At 46.1% G+C, this 22678-nt stretch overlaps 1 protein-coding gene and 1 pseudogene across 2 annotated transcripts in view; one reads left to right on the top strand and one right to left on the bottom strand.

The window, feature by feature from the left end:
* The window catches only part of DPH7 (diphthamide biosynthesis 7), an 807287-nt gene that overhangs the window by 147621 nt on the left and 636988 nt on the right, over nt 1-22678 (top strand). The window lies entirely within an intron of this gene.
* Nucleotides 4880-7422, bottom strand: LOC126937066 (tubulin beta-8 chain-like; annotated as a pseudogene). Its single transcript, XR_007719633.1, has 4 exons — nt 7347-7422; nt 6749-6857; nt 6561-6671; nt 4880-6105 (listed from the first exon to the last, which is right to left on the bottom strand). The product of XR_007719633.1 is annotated as a tubulin beta-8 chain-like (transcript).

Here is a 22678-nt window from a genome sequence, read left to right as displayed (position 1 = left end):
TCCACTTTTATAGTGTACCTAGAGCAGTTAAATTCGTAGACACAGAAAGTAGGATGTGGTTTCCAGGGGACTGGGGGAAGGGAAAGGGGAGCTATTGCTCTATGGATGCAGAGTTTCACTTTGGGATGATAACACAGGTTTGGAATGGATAGTGGTGATAGTTGCACAACAATGTATTTGTACTTAATGTACTTAAATTTTCTGTTATACATATTTTACCACAGTAAAAAATTAGCAAATATTTTAAAATCTACATGTTTCTTTGAACTGTTTCTTTATATCCCTTGTCCATTTTTCAATTTGGCTGCTGGTCTTTTAATAATTTAGGATAGCTATATATATATACACACACACACACACATATATATATACACACACACATATATATACACATCACCCAAATTAGCTTTTTGTCTGTTATGTATGTTGCAGATCTATTTCCCCAGTCTGTTCACTTTTGACTTTGAGGCATTTTTCTCGCCTATAAAGTTTTAATTTTTATGGAGTCAAATGCATCAGTCTTCTATTCAAATATTTATGGGTATAGTGTTTCAGTTTAGGATGATAAAGAAGTTGTAGATATGGATAAAGGAGATGGTTGTACAACACATTATACTGGATGCCACTCAACTGTATGTTTAAACATGGTTAAAATGGTAAGTTTTATGTTGTATATATTTTACCACCAAAAAGGGCCAGGCTTAGATGTTTAGATGTTAGGGGTTTGGAGTACCTCTAACATTTATTCCCTTCCAGGGCTCTAATTTATAAAACACCCACACAAGGAAAGTAGATACTGACTTCACAAATCTCCTTACAAGTCCCACAGCAGAAGCTGTCTGGGAAAGCAGAGGTGGAAAAAGTCACATAAACTCGAGGTCAGTGTGAGACCTCCCATCCCCTGCTCTGGAATCAGATAGAGGAAGGCATGCATGCAGGCTGAGCTGGAGGTCAGTGTGAGACCTCCCATCCCCTGCTCTGGAATCAGACGGAGGAAGGCATGCATGCAGGCTGAGCTGGAGGTCAGTGTGAGACCTCCCATCCCCTGCTCTGGAATCAGATAGAGGAAGGCATGCATGCAGGCTGAGCTGGAGGTCAGTGAGAGACCTCCCATCCCCTGCTCTGGAATCAGATGGAGGAAGGCATGGATGCAGGCTGAGCTGGAGAGATGAGCTGGGCTGGGCAAAACAGTCCTCCCATGACCCTAGACCTTAAATGCTCCCACATGCTCTCAGGCATGTATCAAACCAAGAAAGCAGGCTAGGAGGGTAACACAGCTACCTGTGTACAGGGAGCTATGAAATATCTGAGCTGAGCAAGTGACGCACAAGGAGACAGAAGCAGTATGACCTTTACACAGTGACCTGGCTCAAATCATTCAGGCTCTCATTAACCAGGAGAGCTCCGCTTTCTCTCTGAGAAAGTTTTATAACTCTGAGTTTTATAACGTACCTGATCCACTTGTCTCATCATACTAGCTGCCAACAAGGCCACTGAATGTCACACCAGGTGGCCAGCATGTCTGTGAAGGGCGGAAACTGGGGCAGCCAAACAGCTGGCAGAGGCCAGCTAGAAAGTCCCCGATGCCCACTCCATAGAGGACTCCACACTTAAAAGACAAGATAAGCAAGTGTCCGGCTGCCTCACTAGTTATCCCCCCGAATGAAAAAATAAAAGTAACCCCTCCAGGGAACGTGTGTGTACACACAAAAGTACGTGCACACAGCTACATGCAAAGGGGAAAGGCTGGGAAGGAATCAAATCCACCTCTGAACAGTTGATTGTGGGGAAGGGGCAGGTGAAGCCGGCTGTCCACATTCCTCACCTTTTCAACCAATGAGCTTGCATCAACTTTGGCAATTTCTCATAAAAAGGCAATTTTCACTCCTTGGGTGATCACCCAGGTCCTGCAAAACTGAGCCAATAATAACCACCTGCACCACTTCCCATGACATCAAATAATGGCTTCCCTCAAAGCTCAGCCCTCCCACCCACCTCCCAGTCCTGTCCCATGCAGGGGGCTACCGGCCTCCTGGGGTACAGGGGTCCAGGCCAAACCCAATCCACAGATGGTTGGTGAAACCAGCATGTATCCAAGGGCCTTTCCCCAACCTGGGCCGTGTGCCCACTGCATAGATAGGCCTGTGCTCGCTCCCCTAGGACAGAGACTCCCTTTTCTTCAGCTGGAATGAGGGATGGGGAGATTTGATGGTGTCCTGTACAGGTTGGTTTCTTTGGCTGGAACGAGGGATGGGGAGATTCGATGGTTTCCTGTACAGGTTGGTTTCTTCGGTTGGAACGAGGAATGGGGAGATTCGATGGTGTCCTGTACAGGTTGGTTTCTTCAGCTGGAAGGAGGGATGGGGAGATTCGATGGTGTCCTGTACAGGTTGGTTTCTTTGGTTGGAATGAGGGATGGGGGGATTTGATGGTGTCCTGTATGGGTTGGATGCTAATCTGATGATGTGCTCTTGGAGAAGCTTGCCTGAGTTTGGTGCTTTCTCAGCACGTGGTGTGTGCTGCTCTTCAAGCTTCAGAAGTCCCAGAAGGAAAGTGCTTCTGTAACCCCCATTTATTGGTGAACAGAGGTCAGGTGGTCTGCAGCTGGCCCAGCAGCTGCTAAGTGGCCAACAGGCTGGATCTGCCTCTCGCTTGCGGAGGTCCTGCCTGGCTGCTGGGGCTGCCCTGAGACTCCCTCCTCCTCCTCCTCTTCCCTCCACAGCTCTCCCGTCTTCTATCCACAGCTGTGCTCCAGGTGGGGAACACCTGTGGGTGCACCAGGGTGCAACTACTCAGACTCCAGCATGCAGAAGAGCCCCGGCTCCCTGCTGTTTCCATATCCAAGCCCAAGCTTGTCTAGAGCTTCAGCAAATCCAAGCCTCCCTGAATTTCCTGCAATACCAAACTGAGTCCTACAACCCCCACTACACTGGTTAGCTGCCAATCCCAGCCCCTGCTCCCTCCTGGGCTCCTGTCTGTACAGTTCTGGAGTCCTACAAGAATGTCGAGAATCTAAGCCGACTCTCACCCAAAAAGGTAAACAACCAGCGGCCTCCAGGGGTAGAGAACATACCCAGACAGGTTCTGCTGCCTGTAGGCTTGATGTCCTTCCCCTACAACCCGCCACGCTTGCCAGGCTGGAAGAGGGGCTCCAGAAACTTGGGAAATCTGGGCCTGTAGCTGGCATATGGAAAAGAGGCCTGGAAAAGCACCACTCCTGTTCATGAAACAAGGTAATTGGGAAATACATGGGCACCCAGGCTGACCCCCACTCAGACCCAGGTGGGAACTGCAGCAGTGACTTGCCCCCTCTGCCACTCTGGCTGTACCACTACAGGAGGGAGGAAGATCTAGCCCCATGCGTGAGTGGAGACACTAGGTGTAGGCAGGTTCCAGTGGTTGCTGCAGGTGAACCTTCCCAACCAGGTCCATGCAAGGCCATCTCAGATGGGTGCACGCCTGGGTTGGGCAAGGACACCCCTCAGACAGTGAAAGTCACTGAGCAGGGCTGTCACAGAGGCCCCTTTTCTTGCTCCGAGAACAGGTTGGGGGGAAGTATGGGGGACCTCTCCCCGCTCCCAGCTGCTTCCAGGAGGCACTTATTTCGAGATGAGGCACTCTCCTGCCTGCCTGTTCCCATTTGGCTGCAATAGACCATTGCCAACATTCAGAGAACAAAAAGGGGCCTCACCTGTTTCCCCAACACGTCAGAGGCAGGTGGGTATGCCCAGGGCACCTGGGGTAGAACCTATACCTCGGCCCACCCCCAGGCTATGCTGGCTTCATCTTATCTGTGTGATGGGGGTGGGGGTGGGAATTACCAAGAGACCATCCCACAGGCCGTGGACAAGTTATACAAGAGCCAGGTAGAAGAGCACCGTCCGTGCATGCTGCCCGGCACCCAGCTCACACACACATCTCTTACATGATAGCTTCCCCAAAGCAGGCTTTGAAGTGCGGGCTCCCTGAGAAGCCTGGGGAGGAGACTCTGCCAGGCTAAAGGGCCTATTCCCAAAGGTGCCACCCTCACCAGTCTCATCCTGACAATCTTGGATTATTTTTGCCCTGAAGTTTTGGAGAGGGGAACAGGGAGACAGCAGACAGTACAAATTCGCCACTTTTTCAGAGAGCATCAGCCCTCCAGACTGGGGCAGGTCAGACCTCCACTCAGGCGTTTTTCTCACTGGCTGCCAGTTTTGGGAAGCAGCATTGTGAGCACCTGCTCATCTCCCCAGGTCCTGTTCAGAAACCCCATCTGTGCCTCTGGAGAGACTGCCCCGAGCACACAGGCTGAGCAACCACCATCTATGGCCCCCAGGACCTAATCCCCTTCTACATAGGGGTCAGTGCATGTGAATATACACTGGGCTTGATTTCTGCCCACTAGTCCCTGCCAGATAACCCATGCCCACCTCAAGAGAATGAGGTCACAAACACACCCAGGCCGTCATGGTAATGGAGTGGCTGGGGTCCTGCTTGCCCACCCTTCATTGCTGGTTCAGAGCCAGCTGCCTGACCACATTCCTACCCTGAGATGGGACTTTGGGGACATTGCCCACCAGGGTCACTGACCACTTTTAGGGTTCCAGAAACAGGGCCAGCTGGTCCCCTAGAAGTCTGGAACATGGGATAAGCCAAGGCTTGCCTTCAGAACAGGTTTTCCACCACGTAGCCGCCCAAGGCCCAGGGCATCCCCAGGTTCATGTGAAGCCTGCCTGCCATGTCCACAGCCCCTGCCCACCCCTCCTGGAGCCACGGGAATGCTTGTTCCTGGGCACGCGACAAACCCAGACAGCTTCGGCCTTGCAGGACAACCGTGCGCATCTGGCAGCCGTAGCCAGAGGGGGGCCCATAGATAGAAGTTGGAGGTGAAGCCAGATGCTATGAGAATACTTTATTAGGCAAAATCGTATACTATAAAAATGCTTTAAATTGCAGCAAGGAGGAGAGGTGAAGACACAAACGAACAAGTGCGTAGTGACACATGGCAGTCAGAACACAGTAAACAATCCACACTGCTTCCCTCCTTTACCTAGGAAAGGAAAGTTCTAGGCCTCCTCCTCCTCAGCATACTCCTCAAACTCCTCCTTCTCGGCCGTGGCATCCTGATACTGTTGATACTCAGAAACCAGGTCGTTCATGTTGCTCTCGGCCTCCGTATATCCCATCTCATCCATCCCCTCGCCGGTGTACCAGTGGAGGAAGGCCTTGGGCTGGAACATTGCTGTAAACTGCTCTGAGACACGCTTGAAGAGTTCCTGGATGGCCGTGTTGTTCCCAATAAAGGTGGCTGACATTTTTAGCCCCTGGGGTGGGATGTCACAGACAGCTGTTTTGACGTTGTGGGGGAGCCAGTCAGCAAAGTAGCTGCTGTTCTTATTTTGAATGTTGAACATTTGCTCATCCACCTCCCTCATGGGCATGCGACCCCTGAAAATGGCAGCCACTGTTATGTAGCGGCCATGACGGGGGTCGCAGGCCGCCATCATATTCCTAGCATCAAACGTCTGCTGCGTAAGCTCAGACACGGTCAGGGCCCGGTACTGCTGGCTGCCCCGGCTGGTCAGTGGGGCAAAGCCAGACACGAAGAAATGCAGCCAGGAAATGGGACCATGTTCACGGCCAGCTTCCACAGGTCAGCATTCAGCTGGCCTGGGAAGCGCAGGAACATGGTGACCCCACTCATGGTGGTAGACACCAGGTGGTTCAGGTCACCACAGGTGGGCGTGGGCAGTTTTAGGGTCCTGGAACAGATGTCGTATAACGCTTCGTTGTCTATACAGAAAGTCTCGTCTGCATTTTCTATGAGCTGGTGGACGGAGAGGGTGGCATTGTAGGGCTCCATCACCGTGTCTGACACCTTGGGCGAGGGCAGGATGCTGAATGTGTTCATGATCCTGTCTGGGTACTCCTCCCGGACCTTACTGAGCAGAAGGGTACCCATCCCAGACCCCGTCCCCCCACCCAGGGAGTGGGTCAGCTGGAAACCCTGCAGGCAGTCACAGCTCTCAGCCTCCTTTCTGACAACGTCCATCACTGACTCCATCAGCTCCGTGCCTTCTGTGTAGTGCCCCCTGGCCCAGTTTTTTCTGGCCCCACTCTGACCTGTAAGACAGTACAGCCAGTCACTCGATGGCCAGGTATACGGTCATCAGTGGTCACCATAATGCAAAAAGGGTCAAGTGTCACATGAGGTGAGCGCACCATTCACCCTGCAGGTGGACAGCAGCCTCCCCTGTTAGAAATTAAGTCAGGAGTCAAACCTGAGACAGGCTAACAGACCTCGCTGCAGGTGGCTCCTGCCCATTTTCAGGGAAGGCAGTAGCCGCGGCCCCAGCTCAGCTCCCTGCAGGGAGTTGACATCAGTAGCTCTTGACCTTGAAGAGACACCTGGGCCTTCCTCCTAAAGCCCGTTTAGGAAGCAGTTGGAGCAACTTGACTCGGAGGATAGGAGGGTGTTCAGGGGCCCTGGCTCCACAATTCTCACGGCGACGACCTTGGGGCACTCCTAGATTTTGAGCGGCTAAGGAACCTCACCCCAGTCCTCACCCACAGCTCACCAAAGATGAAGCTGTCATGCCTGAAGATCTGCCCGAAGGGCCCCGAGCGCACAGAGTCCATGGTGCCCGGCTCCAGATCCACGAGCACAGAGCGGGGCACATACTTGCCACCTGAGAGGGGCGGGAGGGCATGAGCGAGGGGAAGGCCACGTTCCCAGGAGGGCGGTGGGGAAGGTCGGGGATCTCACCGCAGGCCTCCTTGTAGTACACCTCGATGCGCTCCAGCTGCAGGCGGCTGTCCCCGTGGTAGGTGCCAGTGCAGTCGATGGCGTGTTCATCAGAGATCACCTCCCAGAACTGCGAGACGGGAGGGGCCGGACAGGCCAGGGCTGAGTCACGGGGCACCCCAGCTTCTCTCCCACCCCCACCCTCTGCACCCCCATCCCTAGGCCGCCGTGTCCCTGGGGTCCACCCCGGCCGCCTCGCCAGCCGCGCAGTCCCACCGTGTCCCAGCAGGGAGCCCAGGGGCCGCAATGCAGGGGACCCACCCTCGCCACTGCCAACATCTTCACTGGCCACCCGCAGGCCCAAGCTGGGCCCTCAGAGCCCCGGTTGCCAACCTTGGCGCCGATCTGGTTCCCGCACTGCCCGGCCTGCGTGAGCATGATCTTCCTCATGGCTAAGGCGGGATCAGGGCGGCAGGAGAAACGCGAGGAGTAGGAGCAGACGTGCAGTGACCCAGCCCGCCCTCCGCCAATGCTGAAATAGCCCTGCGCCCACCTCCCCCAGCCTCGCATTGGGCTCCCAGAATAAGCAACAGCTTGACTTCCACACAGGTGTACCCACCTGTGCATCCCTTGGCGTTGAACGTCTGTTGGGGAGCTCAGGTGTCCCTGCTGTGGTCCTTTCCACGTTGGGGAAAGCTGTTCAGCTGGAGAACTTCCTCCCATGTCTTTACTAAGACTCAATTTCTAGCTGACCTGAAACTGAATTTTCCTCCCATGTGGGAGGGGAGGACTCTTGTTTCCATACTCACAGAGTGCCTTGCACCTGTCCTAGATTGAGGACATATTTTTGTAACTCATGAGTCCTTCCCTCTATTAGGAGATTTGTGGTTAGGAAAGGCCTTCTGTATGTTAACGCAACAGGACTTCATTATAAGTTTTACTTTGGAGCAGTTCAAACCCACAGTAAGCTATGGGTGTTAGAGATAGGCATCTGATTTAGCTAGAGTCTTCTTTAGAGTGCGATTAGCCCTTTCACCTTTCCAAAGGACCGTGGTCTTCATGCAGAATGAAGGTAATATTGGATTCTTCAAGCTGAGGATAAGTGTTGGGATACACCTGCTGTGAAAGATGGGCCCTCGTCACTGTGCAGGCTTTTACATGACCCAAACTGAGGAGTTATTTCTTCTGGCAAACATTTTTCAGATGGGGTGGGAATGCCTCGATCTAACCAGTGAAGGTATCAGTGAGCATTAGCAAATATTTGAATCTCCTGCAGAAAGGCAGCTGAGTAAATTAGAGTTGCCAGTTCTCACCTGGAGAGGTTCCTCAATTTTGGACAGGTTTAACTGGAGAACGAGAAAATTGCTGACCATTTGGGTCATGTCAGGCACAGAGCTCTCAGTGCTGAGTCACCTGTTTTAGTGTCTTGAAAAGATTTACCCCTATAAACAAACGAGACATTAACAGAAACAAATAATCCCTTCTAGGGTGAAAAGAATCATGAAAGTGCTGAATTATATTCCTATGATTGGTACTTGGCATTAGTAATTTGTCACCATCCTTCAGTCAGCCAGAGGGGCCCTGGACTGAAATGCAATCCCTGGCCCATTTTTGTTCTTCAGAGTATTCTGGCCCAGTTCTATGTATGCTGACCAGCACGCCCATAAGCTTCATTGGCCCTTTCAGTGTAGGGGCCTTGGCCGTGGCATCTACAAGGGCATTTCCTTTTACATGGTCAGTCTCTCTTTTGATGTCCTCTGCAATTAATTATAGTCACGTTTTGGCAGCAAAGCAGCATTCTAACAAGCTCAAAATCTGAATGATGTTGTATGGAAAAGCCCTTGGGGGTAGGGAGTCCCTACCCATTCCAAATTGCAGCATAAGCATGAAGCACTAAAAATATCATACTTGGAATCAGTGTAAATGTTAAATTTTAAATCCTTTCCCAACTGCAGGGGCCTAGTAAGTTCAATTAACTCAGCTTTTTGAGCTGAGGTAGAGGCCAGCAAGACTTGTGCCTTGACTCTCTTGTGCTGACTAATAATAGCATATCTAGCCCTCCTGTTTTCCTGATGCATAAAACAACTTGCATCTGTTAACCACTCTTCTTTGGGATGGTCAAGGGATTCATCTCTCTTAAGTCTGGCCTCGTAAATAAATTTATTTCATAATCTGTGACATGCTTTGGCTGTGTCCCCAGTCAAATCTTATCTTGAATTGTAGCTCCCATCATTCCCATATATCGTGGGAGGGACCCAGTGGGAGGTAATCGAATCAGGGGATGGGTCTTTTCCAAGCTGTATTCTTGTGACAGTGAATAAGCCTCAAGAGATCGGATGGTTTATTTATTTATTTATTTTTGAGACACAGTCTTGCTCCGTTGCTCAGGCTGGAGTGCAGTAGCATGATCTCGGCTCACTGCAACCTCTTACTCCTGGATTCAAGCGATTCTCCTGTCTCAGCCTCCCGAGTAGCTGGGATTACAGCACCCACCACCATGCCTAATTTTTGTACTTTTAGTATAGACGGGGTTTCACCATGTTGGCCAGGCTGGCCTCGATCTCTTCACCTCAGGTCATCCACTGCCTTGGCCTCCCAAAGTGCTGGGATTACAGCTGATGGTTTTATAAAGGGAGTTTCCCTACACAAGCTCTTTTGCCTGCTGCCATGTAAGAGATGTGACTTTGCTCCTCATTTGCCTTCTACCATGAGTGTGAGGCCTCCCCGACCATGGGCAACTGTGAGTCAATTAAACCTCTTTTCTTTATAAATTACCCAGCCTCAGATATGTCTTTATTAGCAGCATGAGACCAGACTAATACAACCTGTATGACGGAAAGGCTGGGAGCACCTGTGGACTCTGGCAGGTAAGTAGCTGCGTTTATGGTTTGGCAGGCTTTAAGGGTTGTGTCTGGAGTGTCTACCAATAAGGCCTGATACTTTCATAAATATTCTTCTATTATCCACTGGTACCCTTTAGCTTCTAGGACCATCTTCCCTTGTTGTGGGGTCAAAAACCTGTAGGTGCTGTTCTAATGTTAGTTTATTAGCTTTGCCTACTAGAAAAGTGGTTGCAGCAATAGCTCTAAGACATCAAGGCCACCCTGAGGTCACCTCTTCTATCTGCTTAGAAAATTAGGCTACTGGCCTTGGAATGTCCCCCAGTTTTGGGACAAGATTACCCAAGGCCTATGTCTTGTTTTTTGGCCACATAAAGAAAAAATTGTTCATCCAACCTGGGGATGACTCCCACAGCTGCAGCAGAGCCCAATTTCTCCTTGAGAGTATTGAAGGTTTGCTTGCAGTTCTAATTACATCCTAGGAGCTCTAAATCTTTCCTTTTTGTATATCATATAAAGGCTTGGCTACATGTCCAAATCTGGGCATCCATAAGCAGCAGTACCCAGCCATCTCCTAAAAAAACCCACAGTCATTTGTTGAACTGGGATCCTTGGATGACTAAAATAACTTTTTATCTTCTATGGATGTTGATCAGTTCCAGAGGTTAAGACAGGTTCCAAATATTTAAGTCTTTGAGTCAAAATCTGAGCCCTGTATGGTGATAGCCTGTATCTGCAAGTTCCCAGGAAATTTACCAACTTAACAGTATTATTTGAGTCTCCTTTAGTTGGGCTAGCAATGAGCAAGTCACCTACATACTAATAATTGTGTCCCTTTCCAATTGTAGATTTCTTAAGTCCTTAGCTAGAGCATTTTCAAATAAGTGGGGACTATCCCAGAACCCTTCAGAGATGACTGTCCAGGTTAGTTTTGAGGCTGAATGTGTATCTGGATCAGTCCATTCAAAGACAAACATATTATGAATCTAGATGCACTGAGAGGCAGAAAAATGTGTCTTTCAGATTTAGGAATGTAAACCAGCTTGCATCCCCTGGGACTTGGTAACTGTTGGGGACAATGAGGTGTATGGAGACAACTGCATTTATTAATGCTGTAAGGTTTCTGACAAATCAGTACTTGCCATTAGGCTTTTCATCTGGTGACATGCGAGTATTGTAAGGAGATGCTCATGGCCTTAGTAACTCATGCCATTAGGCTTTTCATCTGGTGACATGCGAGTATTGTAAGGAGATGCTCATGGCCTTAGTAACTCATGCCATTAGGCTTTTCATCTGGTGATGTGCGAGTATTGTAAGGAGACTCTCATGGCCTTAATAACTCATACGGCAAGAATTTGGCAAGAAGGAGTTGAATTTCCCCTCATGCTTCTTGCCTTAAAATGTATTGTCGAGGAGTTAAAGGTAAAGTATTTAACTTTTAAATCCTTTCCCAACTGCAGGGTCCTCGTAAGTTCAATTAACTCAGTTTTTGAGCTGAGGTAGAGGCCAGCAAAGCTTGTGCCTTGATTCTTTTGTGCTGACTAATAATAGCATATCTAGCCCTCCTGTTTTCCTGATGCATAAAACAACTTGCCTCCGTTAACCACTCTTCCTTGGGATGGTCAAGGGATTCGTCTCTCTTAAGTCTGGCCTCGTAAATAAATTTGTTTCATAACCTGTGACATGCTTTGGCTGTGTCCCCAGTCAAATCTTATCTTGAATTGTAGCTCCTATAATTCCCATATATCGTGGGAGGGACCCAGTGGGAGGTAATCGAATCGGGGGACGGGTCTTTCCCATGCTGTTCTTGTGACAGTGAATAAGCCTCATGAGATCTGATGGTTTATTTATTTACTTCTGAGACATAAAAATTAAATACTCGAGGGCGAGGAGCACTAGGCTGAAGTTGGGTTTGAATGGAGGAGATGTTTAGTGCGTTTCCCAGAGCCTGTATGGCCCAAACCTCAAGATTTACTTGAGACAACACCTCAGTTGGTAAATGTGACAGCTCATTCTTAGCTTCTTTTTTCCCCTGAGGGGTCAGGAACAAAAGTAACACTTTCTATGCTTTATGATCTGTGAAGGTGACCATGACTTGGTCTGAGTCAATAAACCTCTCCCCAGTAAGAGGTCAGGCATTCAGAGAGTACTAAAAAGGCAGGTGAGAAACCCAGAGGCCCTGGAGGACAACTTAGAAGATACGAAAAGCAGTGTTTTTGGGCTTGTCCATCATGAGAAGACAGGAGTCCATTGTATTGAATCAGGAAAGCAGTCATCTGCTCCCGCACCTAATAAGAAGTTAATACGGCCGGGCGCGGTGGCTCAAGCCTGTAATCCCAGCACTTTGGGAGGCCGAGACGGGCGGATCACGAGGTCAGGAGATCGAGACCATCCTGGCTAACACGGTGAAACCCCGTCTCTACTAAAAAATACAAAAAAACTAGCCGGGCGAGGTGGCGGGCGCCTGTAGTCCCAGCTACTCTGGAGGCTGAGGCAGGAGAATGGCATCAACCCGGGGGGCGGAGCTTGCAGTGAGCTGAGATACGGCCACTGCACTCCAGCCTAGGCGACAGAGCGAGACTCCGTCTCAAAAAAAAAAAAAAAAAAAAAAAGAGGTTAATACTCCTACCTGCCACTTCAAGAGTCACCTGAGGCTCCTCCATCTCTCGATAGCTAATAGTTCAGTGGGAGTGGAGGTAGGAAGTATCAGGCCCTACCACTTTTGAGTCTGCTGGGCTCTGATGATGGTTCCCTTGGAAGCACAGTGCATTTCCTTCAGCAGTGGCCGGCCTTCTTACAGAAGGCACATTGATTGATATCCAAGGCACAGTGGCCCAGAGGCATGGACTGGGACTTTTACCTTCTCACTTCCTCTGCGAGGGCCAGGGGTTAAGGGGCTGCCTCTGAAGTGGTGGAGAGCACAAGGCTACAGCTAGAAGCTGGGCCTCTTGGGAGATTTGCTTTATTTTATGTTTTCTCTGCCCTATTCCTGTGATGGAAAAACGGCAAAATCCAAGTCTAAAGTCTGATCCACGGGAGTCTGGAAGGCTAAGGCTGCTTTTGGTGGCTTCCTGCAGATATCAGAGGCAGACTGGGCTATAAAATAAACTCCTAGCAATGCCTGTCCCTTCTTGGAGTCAGGGTCAGTGTTAGTGTATTTCCTCAAACTCTAAATTATCTACCTTTGTAATAAGGCTAGGTTTTCATCTTTTCCCTGAGTAATTTTCCAGACTTTGTAAAAATCAAAAAGCTTTATCACACTTTTTTTGATTCCTTCAAGGAGTCAAATGATCATAATTTTTTCTCTAGATATCCCACTTTCTTCCTAATTCATTTCTCTTTTCTAGATTCTAGTTCTCTTTTGGGTCCTAGTCAGGCACTGCTGTGCCTCCTACTTGATAGGTGTCATGTCCCTGGTTGCAGGTTGCCACCCTATTAGCATGTGTTCTAGCTACTCCCATAATACACTGCTTTTCTACCACGCAGCAGGCAAACGTACATATATGCAAATCTTGCCTGGTCAGATCATGCATCAAAGTTAGCCTCTTAAATTTTTCTACGAATTTTCCTGGAACCTCTGAAAACTGTTTTAGTTTTTCCTTGCATATGGCTAATACGGACATAGAAAGGGGTACGTCTACCTATATAGTGTCCCTATTATCATCTGTCACTTCCCACAGAGGGCAAACATTCAACTTTGCCAGCTGATAAGAAGCCCCATTGCGTGTTGTTCTGGTGAAGCTCAGATGTTTCGAGAGTGGGGTATGTATGTAAGCCAGGACTCGAAGGGCAGGGAGAAGATGATGACTGGACACTAGATAACCCTGGAAAACTAGAATAAATTAATAACATGTTACACACCTCACCAGAACTGGAAGAAGTCTGTGTTTTTTTGTTTGTTTGTTGTTGGTTTTTTTTTTTTTTTTTTTTGAGACGGAATCTCGCTCTGTCGCCCAGGCTGGAGTGCGGTGGCCGGATCTCGGCTCACTGCAAGCTCCGCCTCCCGGGTTTACGCCATTCTCCTGCCTCAGCCTCCCGAGTAGCTGGGACTACAGGCGCCTGCCACCTCGCCCGGCTAGTTTTTTTTAGTAGAGACGGGGTTTCACCGTGTTATCCAGGATGGTCTCGATCTCCTGACCTCGTGATCCGCCCGCCTTGGCCTCCCAAAGTGCTGGGATTACAGGCTTGAGCCACCGCACCCGGCCGAAGTCTGACTGTGTTTTTACGGGGTGCTCAGACTGGCAGGGGAGAGTTCAACCCCAGCTAAGAAAAGCCTAATATTAAGAGGCACTTGCGGGCCAGGCGCGGTGGCTCAAGCCTGTAATCCCAGCACTTTGGGAGGCCGAGACGGGCGGATCACGAGGTCAGGAGATCGAGACCATCCTGGCTAACACGGTGAAACCCCGTCTCTACTAAAAAAATACAAAAAACTAGCCGGGCGAGGTGGTGGGCGCCTGTAGTCCCAGCTACTCGGGAGGCTGAAGCAGGAGAATGGCGTAAACCCGGGAGGCGGAGCTTGCAGTGAGCTGAGATCCGGCCACTGCACTCCAGCCCGGGTGACAGAGCGAGACTCCGTCTGAAAAAAAAAAAAAGAGGCACTTGCATTAAAAAGGTAATCAATTATGTGGCATCCCTATTTTGTCTTTTCCTCCATCAAACATATAGAAGCCCATTTTAATTTTTTATCCTGACCAAGCATCAGAGAAGCCTGTATATAATGTATTTCCTCCCATTTAGTTTCTCTTCTATAAAACAAGTTAAGCTGCAAAAAAAGGAGTCAGACTGAACATGGGAAATGGGAAGGCTGTAACTTGTATGTTGTAATGTATGAGTCCATTTTCACACTGTTATGACAAAACTGACAAAACTCTCAGGAAAAGTGACATTCTGGGTTTAGAAAGTAGGGTCCAGCTGCCCTATACCAGCTCATCAAAGATGACCTTATGGTTAAGAAATGACAGAGAACTGTTAAGAAAAAGTCTCATGTTCTCCATCTTGAGGCTAATTGTTTGCAGGAGGTTGTCATAAAAGAGACTGTCACTAAACAGGCATATCTGATCCTATCATGTAGGGCTGTGAAATACCACATTTTAACTCCTAGTCATAATGATGGTGAGGTTATTGCTGATCTTTTCTGAGAATTAAGGTACAAAAATACTAGGTTCCAAGACATCTCTTTTTTTCAGTGTCACTTGGACCAGTGGCAAATTAAATAAACAATCAGCTAAAAGTCAGAGGATCATTGAGGAAAGTAAAAGCTAAACTGTTTGGGGCCTCTTTCCTGGGGCAGCCTCCAGGCTACTACAAAACAGAGGCGGTGAGCAGAAAGGTGACAAGATGCAGAGCACTCAGGTGAGGGACAAAGAGCACAAGGTGGACAGTCCCGAAAGAGACAGTGGCAAACATCCTCTTTAGCCAAATCCATTCTTCTCAGTATACCCCAGGGCCTCTAACCTTGTGAGTTTGGCCTCTAATCTGAGTATGACACCCCCAGGTCTCTAACTTTGGGCTGAGTCTCTCACACTAATATTATACCCTAGGGCCTCTGACTTAAGTAATAGTGGATAATCATTCTTGCCCACCTGAATGGCTTCACGACTCTAAAAGACAGCCCAACCTGCCAGCTGACTGATTCTGTGTGGATTGTTTTCCTTGGAGTGGGGGTCTTGTCTTGGTGTCCCTTCATGGTGTTGCTGAATGATGTTGCTGGAAAAGAGGGTCCTGATACAGACCACAAAGTAGGATTCTTGGATCTTGTACAGGAAAAAATTTGAGGTGAGTCAGAGACTACAGTGCAGGAAGCAAGTTTATTAGAAATGACTCCATTACAGAGTTGGACATCCTCAGAAAACAAGGGCAGGAATGCATTGTCTTTTGTTAGTGTCTCTACTTATAAGTAACTATAAAGAGAAAGAGTTACAATTAAACTTGGAAGGTGCAGATGTACTCACTGAAGTCGGGGCTATTGGTTTTAACAATGACCATTAACCTGTTGACCTAACCTAGCTCATTAATATTATCTTTAAGAAAAAATGCTGCACTCCTAGGACATTTATACGTTTTTGAGGCTTGGTGGAAGATGTCTTGTATGGCCATAAATATTCTACAATTGTAATTTGTGGCCAGCTAAAAAATATGGCTATTTTCAGACCATAAGTATTAACCTTCTAGATGCCTTGTGAGTACCTACCTAGTCATATTAAGATAGAGTATTCTAACCATGTTTATTAAACTGGAAGCTTGGTAATCATGAGTCCCTCTAAAACAGCAAGTCTACTCCTCAAGGATAAAATGTATTTCTCAGGAATTTTGTGCATTTTTATTGGGGGGAACCCCACTCCTGATATTTAACGTGGGTTCTTTTCTATTTCCCTAAGCATCTCGGCTGGTCTGAGAAATAAAAGGAAAGAGTACAAGAGATAAATTTTTTTTTTTTTTTTTTTTTTGAGACGGAGTCTCACTCTGTCGCCCAGGCTGGAGTGCAGTGGCCGGATCTCAGCTCACTGCAAGCTCCGCCTCCCGGGTTCACTCCATTCTCCTGCCTCAGCCTCCAGAGTAGCTGGGACTACAGGCGCCCGCCACCTCGCCCAGCTAGTTTTTGTATTTTTTAGTAGAGACGGGGTTTCACCGTGTTAGCCAGGATGGTCTCGATCTCCTGACCTCGTGATCCGCCCGTCTCGGCCTCCCAAAGTGCTGGGATTACAGGCTTGAGCCACCGCGCCCGGCATAAGAGAGAAATTTTAAAGCTGGGTGTCTGAGGGAGACATCACATGTCGGCAGGTTCCGTGATGCTCCCCAAGCTGTAAAACCAGCAAGTTTTTATTAGCGATTTTCAAAAGGGGATGAAGTATACGAATAGGGTGTGGGTCACAGAGATCACATGCTTCACAAGGTAATAAAACATCACAAAGCAAATGGAGGCAGGATGACATGACAGGACCACAGGATGGGGTGAAATTAAAATTGCTAATGAAGTTTCGATCACGCATTGTCATTGATAACATCTTATCAGGAGACAGGGTTTGAGAGCAGACAATCTGTCTGACCAAAATTTATTAGGCAGGAATTTCCTTGTCCTAATAAGCCTGGGAGCACAACAGGAGACCCCTTCGGCTTCAACCATAAAAGACAGCCGCCTCCAAGGGGACCATTCATAGACCTACCCTCAGGGACGCATTCTCTTTCTCAGGGATGCTCCTTGCTGAGAAAAAGAATTCAGCAATATTTCTCCTATTTGCTTTTGAAAGAAGAGAAATATGGCTCTGTTCCATCCGGCTAACCGGCAGTCAGAGTCCAAGGCCATCTCCCTTGTTCCCTGAACATTGCTGTTATCCTGTTCTTTTTTCAAGGTGCCCAGATTTTATATTGTTCAAACACACATTCTCTACAAACAATTTGTGCAGTTAATGCAATCATCACAGGGTCCTGAGGCAACATACATCCTCCTCATCTTACGAAGATGATGGGATTAAGAGATTAAAGACAGGCATAGGAAATCACAAGGGTATTGATTGGGCAAGTGATAAATGTCCATGAAATCTTCACAATTTATATTCTTCTGCCATGGCTTCAGCCAGCCTCCGTTCGGGATCCCTGACTTCTTGAAACACATTTTGTTTGATGGCATTTGGTATGTTTACCAAAATGGCAGAAAAGAGTGAAATTATTCCTCAAAGATTTCTGAGGATTGGATATAAACAAAATGATTATAGTTAATACGCAAGTTGATGCAGTTGATATGCAAAAGAAATTTTGTTTGAAACATAATGAGATTTTTATTTATTTATTTATTTATTTATTTATTTATTTATTTTTTATTATTAGAGACAGAGTCTTGCTCTGTTGCCCAGGCTGGAGTGCAGTGCACCATCTTGGCTCACTGAAGCCTCTGTCTCCCAGGTTCAAGTGATTCTCCTGCCTCAGCCTCCCAAGTAGCTGGGATTACAGACATGAATCACCACACCCAGCTAATTTTTGTATCTTTAGTAGAGATGGGATTTCACTCTGTTGGCCAGGCTGGTCTCAAACACCTGACAAGTGATCTGCCCACCTTGGCCTCTCAAATTGCTGGGATTACAGGCATGAGCCACCACTCCCAGCCACAATGAGGTTTTTAAATAATTCTAACTGATTTCCTGCTGTTGAGCAGGGAGCCAAGCAAACTGAACAGATCATGGGCCTAAAGGAGAAGACTGAAGACAAACTCTGGAACACACATGATTAGATTAATTACAATGGAAGCCAAATCAAATTTTAAAAGGCTCATTTTGAAATATGGTGTTATTCTGTGGAAAAGAAAACTAGTGTTTATCTCCAGAGTAAAGAACAGGGTTCCCTGCAGGGATTCATTGAGATCTATGGTTCAGGATTAAAAATCCTTCTTTTTTCCACTTATAAACTAAAGATTAATTTCTAAGCCCCTATTGACTAAATGGACCCCTCTTCTTGGATAAGGACATTCCAAAGTTAACCTGAAAAGCTAGTTCAAGCCATGGGTCACATATGCCTCATTATACTCTCCTCCCTTTGGTTTTAATTTTAATTTTTATTTTTGTGGGTACATAGTTGGTGTATATACTTATGGGGGTACATGACATACTTTGATACAGGCATGCAATGAGTAATACATAATAAAAAATGGGGTATCCATCCCCTCAAGCATTTATAGCTTGTATTATAAATGATCCAATTATACTATTTTAAGTTTTATAAAATGTATAAATTATTTTTGACTATAATCACCCTGTTGTGCTATCAAGTACTGTCTTATTCATTCTTTCTAACAATTTTTTGTACCCATTTCACATCCCCACTAACCCCCTGTTCCCCCACTGCCCCTCCCAACCTCTGGTAACCATCCTTATATTCTCTATCTCTATGACATCAATTGTTTTGAATTTTAGCACCCACAAATAAGTGAGAACATGTGACATTTGTCTTTCTGTGCCTGACTTATTTCACTTAACATAAAGACTTTCAGGTCCATTTATGTTACTGCAAATGACAGACTCTCATTCTTTCTTATAGCTGAATCGTACTCCATTGTGTATATGTACCACATTTTCTCTATCCAGTCATCTGTTGATGGACATTTAGGTCTCTTCCAAATCTTGGCTATTAGCAACATTTGTTTTTGACTGACTTCTGGATAAAAGCCACCTTAACTGTGGTGAAATGGTATCTCATTTTGGGTTTGATTTGCATTTCTATGATGATCAGTAATGTGGAGCACCTTTTCATTTGCTTGCTTGCCATTTGTATGTTTTCTTTTCATAAATATCCATTTAAATTTTTGTCCACTCTTTAATTGGATTACTACTTTTTTTCTATAGAATTTTTTGAACTCAATATATTGCAGTGTACTCGTGTGTTTCTGCACTGCTATAAAAAAAACTGAGACTGGATTATCTATTTTCTTATTGAGATGAAGTCTTGCTCTGTCACCCAGGCTGTAATGCACTGGCATGCCATCGGTTCACTACAACCTCTACCTCCCGGGTTCAAGCAATTCTCTGCCTCAGTCTTTTGAGTAGCTGGGATTACAGGCATCTGCCACTATGCCCAGCTAAGTTTTGTATTTTTAGTAAAGACAGGGTTTCACCATCTTGGCCAGGCCGGTCTTGAACTCCTGACATCCTGATCCACCTGCCTCAGCCTCCCAAAGTGCTGGGATTACAGGCATGAGCCACTGCGCCTGGCAAGACTGGGTAATTTATAAAGGAAATAGGTTTAATTGAGTCACAGTTCCACATGGCTGGTGAGGCCTCAGGAAACTTACAATCATGGCAAATGGGGAAGCAGGCACCTCTTCCATGACAGCAGGCGAGAGAGCATGTATGTGAAGCAAAGAGGGAAGAGCCCCTTATAAAACCATCAGATCTCATGAGAACTCACTCATTATCAGAAGACCAGCATGGGGGAAACCACCCCCATGATCCAATCACCTTCTACCAGGTCTCTCCCTCAACACCTGGGAATTACAATTCAATATGAGATTTGGATGGGGACACAAAGCCTAACCATATCACGTAGCTATTAATTGCTTTTCAGATGGGTAATTTACAAATGTTTTTCCCCATTCTGTGAGTTTTCTCTTCACTTTGTTTATTGTTTCCTTCACTTTAAAAAGGCTTTCTGACTGGCTGTAATTCCATTTGTCCATGTTTGCTTTGGTTGTCTGTGCTTATGGGGCATTATTTAAGAAATTTTTGCCCAAATGAATGCCCTAAGAGTTTCCCCAATGTTTTCTTGTAAATTTTTGATAGTTTGAGGTGTTAGGTTTAAGTCTTTTGTTTATTTTAATTTGATTGTTGTATGTGGCAAGAAATAGGGTTCTAGTTTCATTCTTCTGCCTATGGCTTGCCAATTTTCCCAGCCCTATTTATTACAGAAACGGTCTTATTTTTTGTTGTATGTTCTTGACACTTTTGTTGAAAATTAGTTTAGCTGTATGAGTTTGTTTCTAAGTTCTCTATTTCATTCCATTTGTCTTTATGTCTTTTTATTCTAATGTCACACTGTTTTAATCACTACAGCTTGATAGTATAATTTAAAACCAGGTAATGGGATTCCTCCAGTTTTGGTTTATATATTCAGCATAGCTTTGACTATTACGGTGTTTTGTGGTTCCATATATATTTCAGATTTTTTTTCTATTTCTGTGAGGAATATCGTTATTTTGATAGAGATGGTATGAAATGTATAGCTTGCTTTGGATCGTATGGACATTTTTTAAAATATTGATTCTTCAAATCTGTAAACATAGAAATATCTTTCCATTTTTTTGTGTTCTCTTTCATTTCTTTTATCAGTGTTTTACACTTTTAATTGTTGAGAACTTTTACTTCTTTGGTAAATTCCCACACATTTTGTTTTATTTGTGGCTATTGCAAATAGGATTACTTCTTTGAATTTTCAGTTTGCTTACTGTTGGCATATAGAAATCCTACTGATTTGTATATGTTGATTTTGTATTCTGCAAATTTACTCAAGTTATTACTTCTAATAGATTTTTGGTGGATATATTAGGCCATTCTCACATTGCTGTAAAAATAATCAGTGACTGGTTAATTTAAAAAGTAAATAGGTTTAATTGGCTCATGGTTCTACAGGCTGTACAGAAAGCATAGCACTGGCATCTGTTTCTGGTGAAGCCTCTGACAACTGACAAGGTGAAAAATAAATCTGGTGCTTGCACATCACATGGTAAGTGCGAGGGCAGGGGGGAAGTGCTACACACTTGTAGATAACCAGCTCTCATGAAAACTTACTATTGTGAGAATGGCACCAAAGGAAATGATGCCAAACTGTTCATGGAAATCCTGCCCTCATGATTCAATCACCTCCCCACTAGGCCCACTTACAACATTGAGGATTATATTTCAATGTAAGATTTTGGTGGGAACACCCACCCAAACTATATCATTTTGCCTCTGGCCATTCCAAATCTCATAACCTTCTCATATTTCAAAATACAATCATGACTTCCCAATAATCCCCAAAGTCTTAACTCATTTCAGCCTTAACTCAAAACTCAAAAGTCTCATCTAAGACAAAACTAATTTATTCCTCCTATAAGCCTGTAAATTAAAAAACAAATTAGGTACTTCCAAGATACAAATGGGGCATAGGCATTGGGTAAATACTCCTATTCTAAAAGGAAGAAATCAGCTAAAAGAAAGAGGCCACAGGACCCATGCAAGTCTGAAACCCAGAAGGGGAGTTATTGAATTGTAAGGCTCCAAAATAATTACTTTTGACTCTATATCCCATTTCCAGGGCACACTAATGCCTTGGGACGTTTAGACCTTGTGGTTTTGCATGGTTCAATCCCCACAGCTGCTCTCATAGGCTGCTGTTGTGTGCCTCTGGCTGGTTTTGTGCGCTTCCGGCTTTTCCATTTGCAACGTGCAAGCTGTAGCTAGATCTACCATTCTGGGGTCTGGAGGACAGTGATCCTCTCCTCACAGGTCTACCAGGCCATGCCCCAGTGGGGAGCCAATATGAGGACTGTAACCCTACATTTCTTCTCTGCATTGTTTTAGTAGAGGTTCTCCATGAGGGCTCCACCCCTGCAGCATGCTTCTGCCTGCACACCCTGGCTTTTTTTTATATTCTTTGAAGTAAAGGTGGAGGATCCCAAGTCTCAACTCTTGCATTTTGTACACTCCCAGGCCTAACACCATACGAAAGCTACCAAGGCTTATGGCTTGCACCTTCTGAAGCAGTGACTGGAGTTATAACTGGGCCAATTTGTGCTACACCTGGTGCTGGAGCACTGGCCAGGATGCAGGGAGCCATGTTCCAAGGCTACCCAAGGCAGCAGCTCCTGGGCCTGGTCCCAGAAACTATTCTCTTCTTTTAGGCCTCAGGGCCTGTGATGGGGGGCTGCCTTTTAGATTTCTAAAATGCCTCCAATTCCTCTTTCCCATTGTCTTGGCTATCAACACTTGCTTTTTTTTTTTTTAAGGTTATACAAATATGTTTAACAAGTGATTGCTCCACACCCTGCTTGAGTTCCTCTCTTATAAAAGCTTTTTATTTTTTCTGCCACATGACTAGGCTGCAAAGTTTTCAAGCTTTTACACTATGCTTCCCTTGTAAGTAAAAGTAAGTTACAACTTTTTTTTTTCTTCTCCAACATGTGAGCATAGGTTGTTAGAAGCAGCCAGGCTACATGTTGAATGCTTTGCTGCTTAGACATTTTCCCAACAGAAACCCGAAATCATCACTTTCAAATTCAAACTTTTATATATCCCTAGGGCATGACAGAAATTCAGCCAACCACTTTGCTAAGACAACATGAATGACCTTTGCTTCGGTCCTAAGTTTCTAATTTTCATCTGAGAGTTCCTCAGCTCAGCCTTCACTGTCCAGATCACTATTAGCATTTTGGTCACAGCCATTCAACCAATCTCTAAGAACATCTCAACTTTCCCTCATTTTTCTGTCTTCTTCTGAGTCCTACAAACTCTTCCAACCTCTGCCTGTTTACCCAATTTCAAAGCTGATTCCACATTTTAAGGTATTCTTATAACAATTTTCCACTCCTTTGTGCCAATTTTCTGTATTAAGTTTTTTTCATCACTATAAGTACCTGAGACTGGTGGGA

This window comes from Macaca thibetana, chromosome 15 (assembly GCF_024542745.1).
Source record: "Macaca thibetana thibetana isolate TM-01 chromosome 15, ASM2454274v1, whole genome shotgun sequence".
In the NCBI taxonomy this organism is placed as follows: Eukaryota; Metazoa; Chordata; class Mammalia; order Primates; family Cercopithecidae; genus Macaca; species Macaca thibetana.
This window is presented reverse-complemented; position numbering and strand designations above follow the sequence as displayed.